This window comes from Balaenoptera acutorostrata, chromosome 1 (genome assembly GCF_949987535.1).
Source record: "Balaenoptera acutorostrata chromosome 1, mBalAcu1.1, whole genome shotgun sequence".
Lineage (NCBI taxonomy): Eukaryota > Metazoa > Chordata > Mammalia > Artiodactyla > Balaenopteridae > Balaenoptera > Balaenoptera acutorostrata.
The window spans coordinates 51,659,990-51,674,886 of NC_080064.1; positions in this window are offsets into that span (position 1 = coordinate 51,659,990).

Genomic DNA, 14,897 nt, shown 5'->3' on the forward strand with positions numbered 1-14,897 from the left:
TGCCAGAAGCCTGTGTCTCTCTGCTCTGGGTGTTGCCTCATGTGTTCAGTTGACTGAAGACAACAAAGGAGGGGTTCAGGTCAGAGAGTCAGACCACACCTTTGCAGCAATCAGCCCCAAGTGGTCAGGACTAAACTGACAGCTTGCCATTTTTGCCCACACCCGTCCTCTTAGGACCAACAAGGGGAAGCCAAATATGCTCTCCCTCACCAGTTACGTAGGATGCCCGTCTTCTAGTCAGCCCACCTCCAGCTTCCCCACTCCCTCAACCTTCCATCAGGCCACACCTTCCCCTTTTGCTACCATAAAGCTTTTCAACTCCTCTTTCTGCCTTGGATTTGGGTCTGTGCCAAATTCAAGCTATAGTAGTGGCTGCCTCCCTTGCAGACAATAAGCAGTGCTTGTTCTTATTTGGGGGGTCTTTGTTTACAGAGTTTGTTAACTTGAGGAGCAAAAAAACCACTCAGAATAACATGCGCCCCCCAACCCCAAATATCTAGGCAAGTTTTCGTTATACTTTGCTTATTGATGGGCTAGTTCCATTTATGAATGTTTTTTAAAAAACATCTTTATTGGAGTATAATTGCTTTACAATGTTGTATTAGTTTCTGCTGTATAACAAAGTGAATCAGCTAGATGTATACATATATCCCCATATCCCCTCCCTTGTGCATCTCCCTCCCTGCCCCCCTATAATTTATTAAGTTTTATACATCAAAAAGCTTTGAATTTGACCAGGATGTTGATTAATTCATCTCTGAAAAAGTAAGTGGCATTTAATTTAGCTAGTATATTTTATAGCATTAAGCCGCTTATGCATTAGGTAGCTTCTCAAGATGTTATTCTATGCACAGTGGCATTTAGCAGATAGAACAGAGTGCATCATCTCATCTAGAAACACAGACGAGTCTCATTTGAGAGCTGTATGCTAAATAACCGATACTTTGAGACAAAAGTACTCCTAACCTGAGTTTCCTACCACCAATATGGACTTCTTACTCTGAGGGCCTGTCTTTCTGGCCACATTTTATAATGCCAATGAAGACATGCCAGAGATTACCTAGTGTGTAATAACTCGGCATTAGAGCACCAGGTCTGTCCAATGGTGGTGGCGGGCACTATTATTATATCCAGGTAAATAAAGGTCCATTTTTAAAAATGCCAATTCAAGATACAAATCAAGGGTACAGGATACTCAGAACTGAGTTTTGAGCAGTGTGGTATCCTGAAGGCTTCCAAGCTTCAGTTGTTTGCCAGCCATTCTTGGCATTCCTTGGATCATAGATAACCCACTCCAGTCTCTGCCTCCATCATGAAATGGCCATATTCCTCCTGTGCAAATCTCCCCTCTTATAAGGACACCAGTCACATTAGATTAAGGGCGCACCCTACTTCAGTATGACCTTATCTTAACTAATCACATCTGCAATGACTCTATTTCCAATTAAGTTCACATTCTGTACCAGGGGTTAGGACTTTGAAGTTCAGCCAAACCCACTTAGTTAGCAAGTGACCTTAGCCAAGTTACCTAAGCCACAGTTTCATCTTCTAAAACATGGGACTAAACTTTGAGAAAATTAAATAAATTAATGGCTGGGGAGTGTATATCAAGATGATTAGCACAAGGTGGGCACTAAGGAAATGCTATTTTTTCCTTTCCCAATACCAAGACTTTATTGTCTGATCAGTTTATTTATTTATATATTTATTCTTTCAGCAAAGATTTTTTGAGCACCTAATATATGCCAAGTACTAAGGTATCATTCATGTAACAGAAAAAGACAGACACAATCCTTTCCCTTACCGAGGTTACCATCCAACTCTATCCTGGATTTTAACTGAAGAGTTTATTTAGCAAAATGCCCAAAGACCTTCAAGATAAGAAGAATGTTCACTAGCCCACAGCCTGACTATTGAAGAGTAATAAAGGGAAAAAGAACTAACATTTATTGAGTGTTTATCATGAAGTAGATGCTGTGCTAGATGAGTTATATAATATCTCATTGAATCCCCCCAAAATCTGGGGACATATGTTCAATTAAGTAAACTGGGATTCAGAGAAGTGAAGAAAGCTGCCTATGAGCTCTCAGCTAGTAATTACTAGAGCTTCTTTCCCCTCTGCTACACCTAGGAGTCTATGTGCTGTTGGTCAGGCATTTAGTCATCAAATTGAAGACACAGGATGTAGAGATGCATGAAGAAGAACAGTGGCCCAGTCCTCCTTTGTGAAATCCTTGACTCTATGCATTGGGTGACGTTTTATCTTGAAGCAAACTTCCAGGCCATTTTTCTGCCCAGTTATGACTTTACTTTCTATACACATATGAGGGCAATTGAAGGAAAGCTGAAATTGTGCCAAATTCTGCTTACTTTATGCTGAATGGGTTTTGGGAGATCCACTAGCACCCTCTAGCCATGGTGTCTTGAAATCAGAATGGTAAGGGATGCAATCAGTGGCCACATATGTAGACTCATTACAAGATTTTACCCCTTTAATTCTGTGTTCTAAGAAAACAGACACCTATGCATTAGCTGAAAGGGATTCCTTTACAGTCTTCCTTATTGACTGCCAGAGTTTTCCCAAGGCCCTGTATCACTACCCAAGGATTCATAAACACTAGTGCCAGGTAACAAGCCCTCCATATGGTTTGTCTTTTCAGAGAAATCCTAGGAGATTAGCAGCTTGGAAGACCAAGATAGCCGTGGAGTTGACGTCTGTTTCTATGTTCTTTTCCTTCGTTTTATTGTCTGTGTGGATCATATATTCTGTTGGACACCAGCAGGAATCCTAAAAGCCTTTCAGAATAATATATTTCTTCTTGTTTTTTTGAATAACCTACTTCAAAACTCTTACAGATATCTTATCCTGAATTTGTTGAGGTTTAATATGTAAGTTACACTTGATTCATTTGTCCACATATAGTTGTGAATCAAAGTCTATTCAATATTGAAAAAGCTGTCTTGTTACTGTCATTTCCGTCAATGAGGATCTGCTTTCAGATCAAAGTAGCAGGACACTTTTAGAATAGTGGTTCTCAACCTAGGGCAATTTTGCCAGCCCCCGACCCGGGGGACATTTGTCTGCAGATATTTTTGGTTATCATAACTGGTATGTGTGTCGGGGTGCTATTGGCATCTATTTGGTAGAGGCAAATGATGCTGCTAAACATGCTACAATCACAGGATACTCTCCTACAAGAAAGAATTATCTGGTCCGAATATCAATAGTACTAAGATTGAGAAACCCTAACCTAGAGAAATATTTTTCTCCTATAACCTTTAGGCATCACCTTGGAAACTGTATGAACCTGTGTTCCCGGCTCAGATCAACTACTTATTAATTATTTTAACATGGTCAAACAACTTAATGCTTTTGGACGTGGGCTTCACTGCTTGTATGTAAAATGAGGGAAGTGATTTTGGGGAAAGAAATTGGAACATGTTGAGCCACTAGTTACATTTTGTGGTCAAAGGTAAAAGGGGAAAAATGTTTAGTATTCAAAGATGTTTTTTGAAGACTTATTTATAATAATGAATATTATAAGACAGTTTTGTTTAAATAAATGATAGTTTATTTCATAGAATATTATGAGGATCTTATAAAAAACAGTTCTTATACATGGAGAATGCCTTTATTCTAATGTTAAGGAAGAGAGTAATGGGATTCTAATTTGTATGTAAAGTAGGCTAGAGGGGAATTGGTTACTTCATTTTCTGAGCTGCCTCTATCCATATTTCTTACTGTTGCACTCATCACAGTGCCCAAGACTCACTTGTTTATGTCTATGTCTTTATGACCAGACTGTATACACCATGTCGATGATGGTGGGGTTTTAGTCACCTCTGTATCCCCACTGTCTTGCATATAACTAAATGCATTGTCTCTCAAGAGACAGGTAGTGCTACCTGCTTTGGTTTCCTCATCTGAAAAACGCAGGCAAAATTGTGCATTTGTTGAGAGCAATAAATGAAGCAATGTTTGTAAATATCATAACACTCTGTATCTGACACATAATAACCATTCAATAAACTTAGTTATTGTTATTACTTGCATCCCAGCTCTGTAAAGTAATTCAGGTCTTTTTTTTTTCTCCTTTCCTTTCCTTTTTCCTTTCCTTTCCTTTCCTTTCCTTTCCTTTCTTCTTTTCTGTTTTTCCCTCTATAAATGAAGACTTGTACTAGACTATCTAAATACTTCCCAGATTCTAGATTCTTATATCCTTTGATTCTAAGGATTAAAGGCTTTAGGAGCCTTGTTGGAGACTGTGCAGACTCTTAGAGTTGAAAATGGCTCCGTCGACTGTGGTCTAATGAAGCTTTGAGGCTTTGGACAGTCATCAGGAGGGAGAGTGTAGTGGGTGGGCAGGAGATGACATGGTGTCGGGGAAAGAGCACTGGGTTAGGTATCAGAGAACTGGGACCTAACTCGCGTGCTGTGTGGTTGCACATATTATTCCTCCATGGCAGCTTCCAGCTTCCTCACCAGTAATAACAGAAAGAAATAGCTAGCAAGTTAAAGGGCTCTCCCAGCTCCTACCTGGTATGATTTTGGCCTCTTCATGTCCTGTTGGGCATGCTACACTGAATTTACTCTTCTGTGCAGTGGTTGTTCCCCTACCCACCATGTGGCTGCCCTCCTCCCTCAATCTTTCTGTGACTCTAGGTTTTGAAGACAACTTGTGTTGTCTTCCCATTTAGATGCTACTTTATTAAGGACTCTTGTTTGCTGGCTAGAAATCCCAGAAATAATGCAAGGTATTTGTCTGAGTGTCTTAGGGTTCTTTTTGCATCAGAATGACATAATGAGGCTCGTGGGACTAACTGAAATTTAGGGAAAAACCGTCTAGTACTATACTGAGAAACCAAAAGCAATGGGAAAGTCCTTCACAGGAACCAGAGAGGTTCTAGAAATGACAGATCAGAAGCCACCTGGAAACAGATTAATAATGATGAATAAATCATTAAATCTTAGATTTATCCAGTCTTGCTCCAGAAAGAACAGAAGATTAAATGAAGGCAAATTTAAACTCAGTATTTGAATCAAACTTGTAACTTGTAACAGTAATCTATCAAACAATGAAACTACCTACTGTTCAAGGAAGGGAGCTTCCAGCTGGAGAGTGGACAGTTTTAAAGCTGGAGAAGATTCGTGTTTCTGATGAGGGAAAGAATTTAATAATCTCCAAATTCTTTTCAGCTCTGAAATGGTGGTTCTGTCCATGAACGTGGTAATACTTGATGAGGACTAATACCGTGGAATGGCCGTCATATCGGATGCCAGACACTATGCTAAAGCCTTTACCTGCTCACAGTGACCCTAAAAACAGGTCCTTAATAATTCCATTTTGCAAATAAGAAATTGTGACTCAGAAAGGGAAACTGAGTGTTTTTCCCAAGCTTGTAAGAAGTGCAGTAGGGTCTGACTCTATATCTGGTGAAGAATCCTTAAGAAGCCAGAAATCAGCTGGTTCTCACTGTTTTGACTGTACCAGTTTGGGCTCGTGAGTTCCTCCATAGGGGAACCAATTAAAGGGCAGATTGTTAGCTGCTTTGCACGTCGAAGGGGAGAGGAGGAGAAACAAATGACTCTACGTCTTGGTGAAGATGCGGAAGAAGGATGCCTGCGGGGAGAGCTTGTCTAGGAGTTCCTGCCACCTGCAACCTGGCATTTCCCCCTCCTAGAAGCCGGACAGACTGCCCCATGCCAGCCTGTCAGTAGAGAAACTAGCAAGGAGAGAACTCCGAGGCCATCAGATGGAAGAGCCTGCCTACAGGGTACACTGTGAAAGGGGGGACCTTGGGAACAGGGAGCAATGGCCAATCCCAGTGGTCAGCAGGGAAAGGAAAGGAAAGGGACACTGAAATGCACTATGTGTCTTAAGTACTGTGTTGTGCTCAGCACTTTAAAAATATTTCCTCTTTTAATTCCTTTCAACAGTCCTATTAAGAAGGTATTATTTTCTTCATTTTTCTGAATGAAGACACTAAGGCTTTTAAGAAAATTGTCTTACATTATTCAGTATGCCTTGGATATTAAGCCAGTTTTGTCTGACTCCAAATTCCACATTTTCTACCAAATTATGGTTTTCCAAATTCTATTCACTGGTGTTCCCTTTCTCATTTTCACCATAACTGCATAGCCCTGTACTTTTGTTTAACATTTTTCTGTAAATCAACTCCCCTCCTTCTTAAATTTTACTTAAATGAATGCATTTTAAAAGGAAGATGCATAATGCCAACATAAATGGAAAGCAATTTCACTTGCCATAAATAGATGGTAATAACAAAAATGGATAAATGAAAACAAAAGACTGTTATTAAATTCCTGCTGTAGAGTCTTATGTCTAGAAGTCTCTGTGCCTGAGGCATAATTTCTTTGTAAAACTGAAGATTAGCAAAGTGTTAGATGCTAAATATACAGAGCACCAAAATGACGTTTTCCTTGTTGGTATCATTGAATGGATTAAAAGATAACTGAAATTCTTGTCATGTGTTTCAAGGCTATTTAATGCCCTTTCTCTGGGCAATCCCACACCATCTCCAGGACCATCAGTATTCCATAGCTATGCTTTGGGAAGTTTATCATGATAGTGGCAATATTATAAGCTCTTCTTCTGAAATCAAGCAAATGCTCACTTCGAATACCATTTCCCCAAATGAAACAACTCAGTTACTAGATAGGAAGCAGAAAAGGATGAAGAAAATAAATAGATCCTCCCAAACGGTTTTCCTACCTCGAGTCGTCCATCCAGTGTGTTATAATTAAAGATCATCTGGGCTTCCCTGGTGGTGCAGTGGTTAAGAATCCACTTGCCAATGCAGGGGACACGGGTTCGAGCCCTGGTCTGGAAAGATCCCACATACCGCAGAGCAACTAAGCCCATGCGCCACAACTACTGAGCCTGCGCTCTAGAGCCCACGAGCCACAACTACTGAGCCTGCGCTCTAGAGCCCACGAGCCACAACTACTGAGCCCATGAGCCACAACTACTGAAGCCCACGTGCCTGGAGCCTGTGCTCAGCAACAAGAGAAGCCACCACAATGAGAAGCCTGCGCACCACAAGGAAGAGTAGCCCCCGCTCGCCACAACTAGAAAAAGCCCACGTGCAGTAATGAATACCCAAGGCAGCCAAAAATAAATAAATTAAATAAATAAATTAAAAAAAATTAAAGATCGTGACAATTTTCTACTAAGAAAAATGGTTTCTTGTTGCAGACATAAGTAATTCTCAGCACCTTATCCTAGAATTTAAGGCCTTGTAAAATTCTATTAGGTCCCACCACCACCATCAGACTCAGGTCAAAGTGAGTCAGAATGAACCACTCATCGTTTCTCTTATATGTCCTCAAAATGTCCTGCCTCCATACTACTGCTAATCTGTTCCTCTCTCTGTTCCCACAGTGTATCTATGTGGGTAATTGTGGGCAGAGAGAGACAAGCCTGGAAAGATAAGAGTAAGATAAGGTCATTATTAATTGTTTGTTTGTTTTTTTGTTGTTGAATTGTTGGATAGAATCCCTAGTATTATTCATTCATTCCTAAATGTTCTGTTCTTTCACCTAAATCTGATGGAAAAAAAAAGTTGTGCTAAATGGAATCAGAGTGCTCATCAAAAAAAACCAGCATAGCTGACACTTTTAGGAACAGAAAATGGACAAGGTTGAGGACAAATTATCAGTGATTTTGTGTTTAATAACTCGAACATCAAAGGAACTTGTGGCTACGAGGAAAGATTTAATATTTGAAATCTCAGGACTACTCCGGCTATAAGCTCCAGGAATGCTCATGGAAATTTTGAGATTAAAGAAATCATGTGACTGTCACATGATAAGGTTTATAACTGTCTTATGAGGAAAATAAAATGATGCATTTTGAAAAAGAAAATAAACCAGTTGAATATTTTAGATATTTCTAAATATATACTGTTACATATTTTTGGCCTTTTCTGTTGAATTTATCTGAAAACATAATTGCAGAAGATTGTGAAAAGTAATAATAAACTTTGGAAGGATTCAAAAAAAAAAAGAGTAACAGAAGGAGAGCATGCAAAGATCTGAAAGATGACTATTGGGGTTGGCGATAGGGAAGATCTGAGAAACTTGCTGTAATTGTTTCAGTTCTAGATTAGGGAGGTTGGTGGATTGAGGAGTAAGTAGGGGTTGAGTACCCGGAGGCAGCAAGAGCACCTTATCAACTGAGATAAAAGACGAAAAATGAAGTGTTAGAAACACAGGAGAGCTTGGAGCATATTTTCAGGTTGAGGTTTGGCTCCTTTTTGCAGGAGACAAAAAATTAGAGAGGAAGAGGCTTAAGTGCTAAACCAAGAGACTATGAGGGAGAACAGAATCAAGAAGAAATGTGAAGGGCTTGGCCTCGTACCCGAGGAAGGACACATCACAGTAGAGTGATGACTTTCTATAAACAGAATGGAATTAGCAGAATGAATTTGTAGCACACATTTACCACTAAGTAGCTGGAGAGACAGGATCTGTCTGGATTTTTGCCATTCAATGTATAATAGTAGGAGAGTCAGCCTGCTAATCATTATGCGGAGTCACAGAACATTTAAGGTGAAAGGAAGTCCATTCCTCTACCTTATATTCAGATCCATGTCATACTGAGCATAGGCCTACTCTTTTAACTGTAGTGGTGGGAGATTAACATCTACATGAAAGAGAAAATTCCACTTTCAGAAAGCCTTAAGTATCAGGAGGTCCTCTTCTAAATAGAAGTGGTATCAACCTCCCCATCAGATGGTTCCAGTATTGCTCTTAAAAATCCCTCAGGACTTGAATCCCTCTTCAAATATGTATATAGTGATGGATTTTTTTCCCCTTAAATCCAGATAATAGGCTATTCAACCATTTTTCATATGAAATGATTTCAAAACCTTTCATTGTCTCAGGGATTCTTTTTTGGATGTGACGTCCTAAAATAAAATTGTGATGTCCTAAAATAAAAATATCACCTGAGCAATGATTTGATCAGGGAAAACTTTTGAAGAGTTCATTCTAGGCATTAGGTTTCATTAAGTCCAGCCAAATTGCTGATTGAGATTTATGGAGTACTTATTATATGCAGGCAATTTCTTAAGAGTTTTAATGCATTATCTTATTTAATCTTTTCAATAACCCTATGAGGTAGGAACTATTAATGTTCCATTTTACAAATTGACAACTGGAAGCCAAGATGGGCTAAGTAATTTTCCCAAAGTAACTAAGCTAGCAAGTGGCTGAGTTGGGATTTGAACTCAGGTTTGTTTGATTTCACTATGTGATGACCTTCTCACATGTTGGTTTGTTTTGTATTCATATCCTTTCCATCCTGTACTTGTACAGGTTTCTTGAAGAAAGTGCTGAGCAAAGAATATGGCATACAGAGGCTCTTGTTAAATATGGGTTGAAGCCTTGTGGTGTAGATATTGCTAGCTCCCATTTTGCAGATGAGAAAATTGAGGCTCAGATAAACAACAAATATTTATTAAGAGCCTACAAAGTACCAGACACAGCACTGTAACCAACAGTGTGACAAAAGTAAGCACAGAGTTATATACAAAAAAAGAGTCCTATCTCTGGACTCAAAGGTCAACACTATTTCCATAACATCACAGCTTTTCCTTCCAGCAAAAAATCCTCAGAATCAATCTAGAAGAATGGAGTTTGCCCTCTCTGGCAAAAACAAAAAACAAAAACCAACCAACCAACAAAGAGTAAAACCTGTCCAGAAAAGCAAAGATGTCCTTAGAGACAAAGAAGGAGTTCTGGTGAGGAAAAACAATAACGTATATGTCAAGGAGTAGAGGCTCTCTTTACCCTCTCCCCACAAATCTAAAACACTTTTTATTAATGCCCCCCCCCGCCCCCAGCAAATGTGGCATTCTTTTAAATATGCCCTAAAAGTGTAAATCAGAGCAAAGACTATATTTCACGCCAAGAGGCTTGTATATCCATCAGGTATTTATGGCAGTGCTGTTAGCCAACTCTTCCATCTGGGATGTCTTTAGTCATCTTTCATCTGGTACACCTCTTAGAGAAACTCCAGAGCCACAAAAGGGCTCATCTTTTAGACCTCCTTTGGCAGGAGGGAGAAATCCAAAGTTTTCCCATAAAGCCTATATTCCGCATTGCGTTTAAAGTGGTTGTTTGATATGATAATGTCTTTGAGGGGATACTTGGCCCTGCCTCCCAAGGATAATAGAGGACAATTATTTTATTCTGTTGTGCCATCTAACGAGGAACCATCTCTTAAAAGCACAAGGGTTTGTGTAATCTACAAATTATTGGGAGAAGAGATTGAAGATCGTCTCTGCATCCCCCCTCTCCAAAACAAAAAGCTTCATCCAGAAAAAGAGAGCTTTTTATCCTTTCTAAATTTGGTAGTGAATACCTGCTATAACCTAAAACCAGTTTGGGGGGGGGATAAAACAACCCAGAAGAGGAAAGATTTAATAGACCCTTCCATTAAATATGATCGAATATTCCTGGAACCAAGTTATTTCCCATATACTTTCCAGTTTGACTCTGTTCAAGCAGAGGTGAAATCTAAACATGAGCTTTTTTTTTTTTTTTTTTTTAATAATCATTTTGAAAGAGATGAATGCATCACTGAGAAAAAACAACAGCTTTAATTGTCACTTTGGACACCGCAAAGCTATTCCATTAATCCCTCAGCAGAATGCCTCATTATTAAAATAATATGTGGGGAGTTTGTAGTCCAAAAAAGCCAGGAAACAAATTCACTGCTAAAATGTTCCAGAACGTCTCAGAAAGAAATAAAACTACCAGAGCTTTCATCCTATTCCAATCACAGACACCATGTCCACGAGGAATAGTAATTCGTCTTGACATGACTGCTCAAATGGTTCCAAACACACAAACCCATGCTGGAGACCACTCTGACTGCTCCCATTCTTGGCCTGGACGCAGAGACATAGGCCTGCGAGTGTCTCCTATCAATTAGACGGTCAGAACAGAGAGGGGCTGGCTAAATGCATGGGGATGAGGAAGCTGCAGGGTTTTATACCTTATTAATTGGACATCGCTATTTAAACTCTTGAAGTCTCCAAATGGCTTTGGCATGCGGTCAGACCCATAAAATAAATGGACTCAAGAAGTGAAAAGGAATACTCTGAGCTAGGCCATTTCCTGTTCCTCCCTCGAATCCTAAACTGTATCTGGTACCAGAACTTCAAGCTCAAATCTCAGCTGAATACTCAGCCAGCCTTTACATGCTGCTACAACTATAATCAAGACTTTTCTTTTTCTCGTTTTTGCTGTAGCCTCTTCAAGAATAAATAACCACCTTTATTTTTAATCAGCCCGTAGGTATGCATCGGTTGAAAGTATTTGCCCAGCAAAATAAAAACTCGCTTGGGTTTTTTTGTGGCTGGTATTTTGTCAAGCAGTAGTGCCTCCTCAGCCTTTCATATCTGTCTTTCTGAGTGAATCATCCTGAAAAGGTTACCTCTGGCACTAAAACTGGGAAGGTTCTGCTTCTAGGAGAGAAGGTGGTGGGAAAGATCATTATAGGTTTCTTTCTGTCTTTGCTTCCTTGAAAAGCAAGTCTTCTGAGACCAGATGGCTTTATCCCATGAAAATGAGCAGAGAGTCAGGCAACAAAGTGGACACCTCTGTCACAGCATCACCCCATCACCAGCCCTACTCACACTTGTGAGGACTGATAGCAGATTACCCTTTCACACCTGGTCTCCGAGTGGTGGGCCAAGGGAGACCTCCTTGAGGGTAAAGAGGTGAAGCCAGATTATGAATTGATGGCATACTATTTAGAGTGTAAAGAGATAAATTTACTAGAACTATTGGAAAAGCCTGGGAGAAAAACACTATGCAGCTAAATCCAGTTCAGAGGTTCCTTAGCAGAGGCTCTGCTGTGGGAGATTTAAGGGAGGGGAGAAAGAAGCATCCTTTTACCAGCCACCCACTTGGTACCGGATGGACTCTTTAGGGCTTCACAGACATATCACATTTAAACTTCACACCAACACTTTGAGAGAGGTCTGACTGTCCCATTTTATGGATGAGGAAACTGAGGCTTAGAGATTTTAAGGTGCCTGCTCATGGTGCATGATGTAAACTTTAAGGTTGGAAATTGTGTCTGTATATCCCCCCAATCATGGTGGTAACTGCCAAAGGCTCTCTATACCACTTCGAGTGGACAGCTGTGGCCCGCCCTTCCTCAGTGCCTCCTGCCTTCCCTGGTGGTTGTTTCCACCAGCTCTCATCCCAGTGCTTCACACTGGGGTCTGTTAGGTGCATCACCTGGACCTTTGCTCATAGTCTTGCCATTGGTAACCAACACTCTGTTTCCTCCAGATAAAACCTGATCTTGGCACCAACATTCCACTTCCCTGCACTCATGTTAGCACACTGTCAGGAAGACGAACAGTCCAGGCAATAGGCAGAATAGTGTGTCGTAGTTTCCATCCGACCTCTATATTCTCTGTTAATTTACGGTTTAATTTAGTGCTAAGAGCACGGGCTTTGGGTTTACTCAGAACTGGGTTCAAATTCTGGCGTCACTTCTCATTAAATGGGTCACCTCGAACAAGTTTCTGTGTCTGTTAGCCTCAGTATTCTTGTCCACAAATAGGGGATAGGAATGCCTTTCTCACACTTATTGTTAAGATTGTGTGAGATAATGTATACAAGCACTCAGCATAGTGTGGCGTGCCTAGTGAGTACTTAATAAATGGAAGCTATTATTTAGGGTAGATGTTTGAGATTAAATGGTCTCCATATTTATTTTAGAGTTGATAAATGAAGCTACCATCCCAGGGAAGGAATGAGGCAGTACTATCAGAGAATACTGACCCACCTTCCCCTAGGATGCTGAAGTCTCTTCCTACCCTTGGTGGAAATATTCCTTGCACTACAATTTTTCATGTCTTGCAAGGTCCAATCAATACAATTGATTTAATGATTAATTTATTGTGTTCTCAGTAAAAGCCCTGCATTGACTTCTTAAAATGGAATCTTATTGCATTTTAGACAAACAGAGTTAATTGGCAGCAATCATTTAAAGGGGAAGCACAAAGCATTCTAAACACACATACACAATCAAGCCCAATAATGAAAAACAAAAGTCTTGTACTATTTTAAGAATGCAACACTGGAGGGATGAGTGAGAGCGTTAGCATTTTCTGAGTTGCTGAGCCACAGAGAAAGATCATCTGGGCCAGTTATGCTCATCTGTGTACTGACCTTACTCATGCCCTTTACTTATTGCCCTCTCTGTAAAGACATCAGGGGAGCTGTCTTTTGGTTTGTTTGTTTTTTTTCCCTGCTGTCCCTATTAGGAATAGTTGTGTCCTCTTTGGCATATGGTTTGTTTTTATCTCATAGACTGTAACCAATGAGGCCTTCATCCTTCCACTGGTTTATAGAAGACCCAGAGGCAAATCCATGTCCCATCCATACCCTTGGGCTGCGTTTTTTAGTGATGCATGTTGTATAGGCTTCAATCTAGACCTGTGTTTTTGTTTCTCTCTTTGTTTACCTTTGTTTCATCTTGCTCACCAAATTATAAAATGGATTACCTAGCCAAATATCAACGCATCTTTTTAAGTTGCTTATATTTGGAACACAGTTAAGGGCTATATAAATTAGTAAATAATGAAATACAGAAATTAGGGGGGAAAAGTCTAATTTCCTGTTCTCTTTTTTTTTTAACATCTTTATTGGACTATAAATGCTTTACAATTGTGTGTTAGTTTCTGCTGTATAACAAAGTGAATCAGCTATACGTATACATACATCCTCATATCTCCTCCCTCTTGTGTCTCCCTCCCACCCTCCCTATCCCATCCCTCTAGGTGGTCACAAAGCACCGAGCTGATCTCCCTGTGCTATGCGGCTGCTTCCCACTAGCTATCTATTTTACATTTGGTAGCGTATATATGTCCATGCCACTCTCTCACTTCCTCCCAGCTTACCCTTCCCTCTCCCCGTGTCCTCAAGTCCATTCTCTACATCTGCGTCTTTATGCCTGTCCTGTTCTCTCAGGCCACGAACTAGCTTTGTCATCAGTTACCTGCAGCAGTATTTGCCTTCTGATGGGAGCAAAAATGGACTCTACTGGCAGCTATCCCAACCCAGTGGTTGGTTCTTTCTCAACGGTTCTGTCCTCCTCAGCACACCCGCCCCGAGAGTCTGAGAGAGCTGGTGGGCCTCCCACCAGGGGCTGTGGGAGGAGAATCAGGGAGGGCCTGGGGAGGGCTGACTTGGCCACTGGGTGTCAGTGTTGCTGCACTTGAGGGAGGCCTCTGGACCTTGTCTTCGGCAGCAAGAAATGCTTCCTGCTTTCCTCGATTAACTCAGGTGAACCGGGAAGAAATAACATTCATTAGATCTTTTTTTTTCTGCTCCAGAGAGAAGGGATGAGAACTCTCTTTGATATACACTTTCCCAACTGCTGTGAGTGTTAAGTTTAAGGCAGTGGAGGGATGGCAGTAATGTTTTAAATTACTTGTCTTCACCAGAAAGCTGTCTTGATAGAATGGCCTACCCAGCACCACACCAACAGAGCCCACTGAGACAGCCAAGCACCTTGGCCAAATCCTAGGCTTTGCAGCCTGAAGACCTTGGGTTTTCATCTGAGGTACTTTTTCCTCCACCCCTGTGTTCTAACCAGCTTTGTGACCACCAGCAATTTTGAAACTTGCTGTGCCGCAGTTTCCTTGTCTCCAAAATGCAATTTATAATACCTGTTTCAGAGGAATGCTGTGAGAATTAAATTGGGTTGGGCATGTAGAGCAGAAGCTCACAATAGGTGCTCAATAAATGAAAGCTAATGTGGATAAAATGTAAGCTGGGGAGAGCTGTGTGGTAGCTCAAAATATGTTTTGCATATTTTTTCCAGTGTCCTCAGAAAGCATGCAGA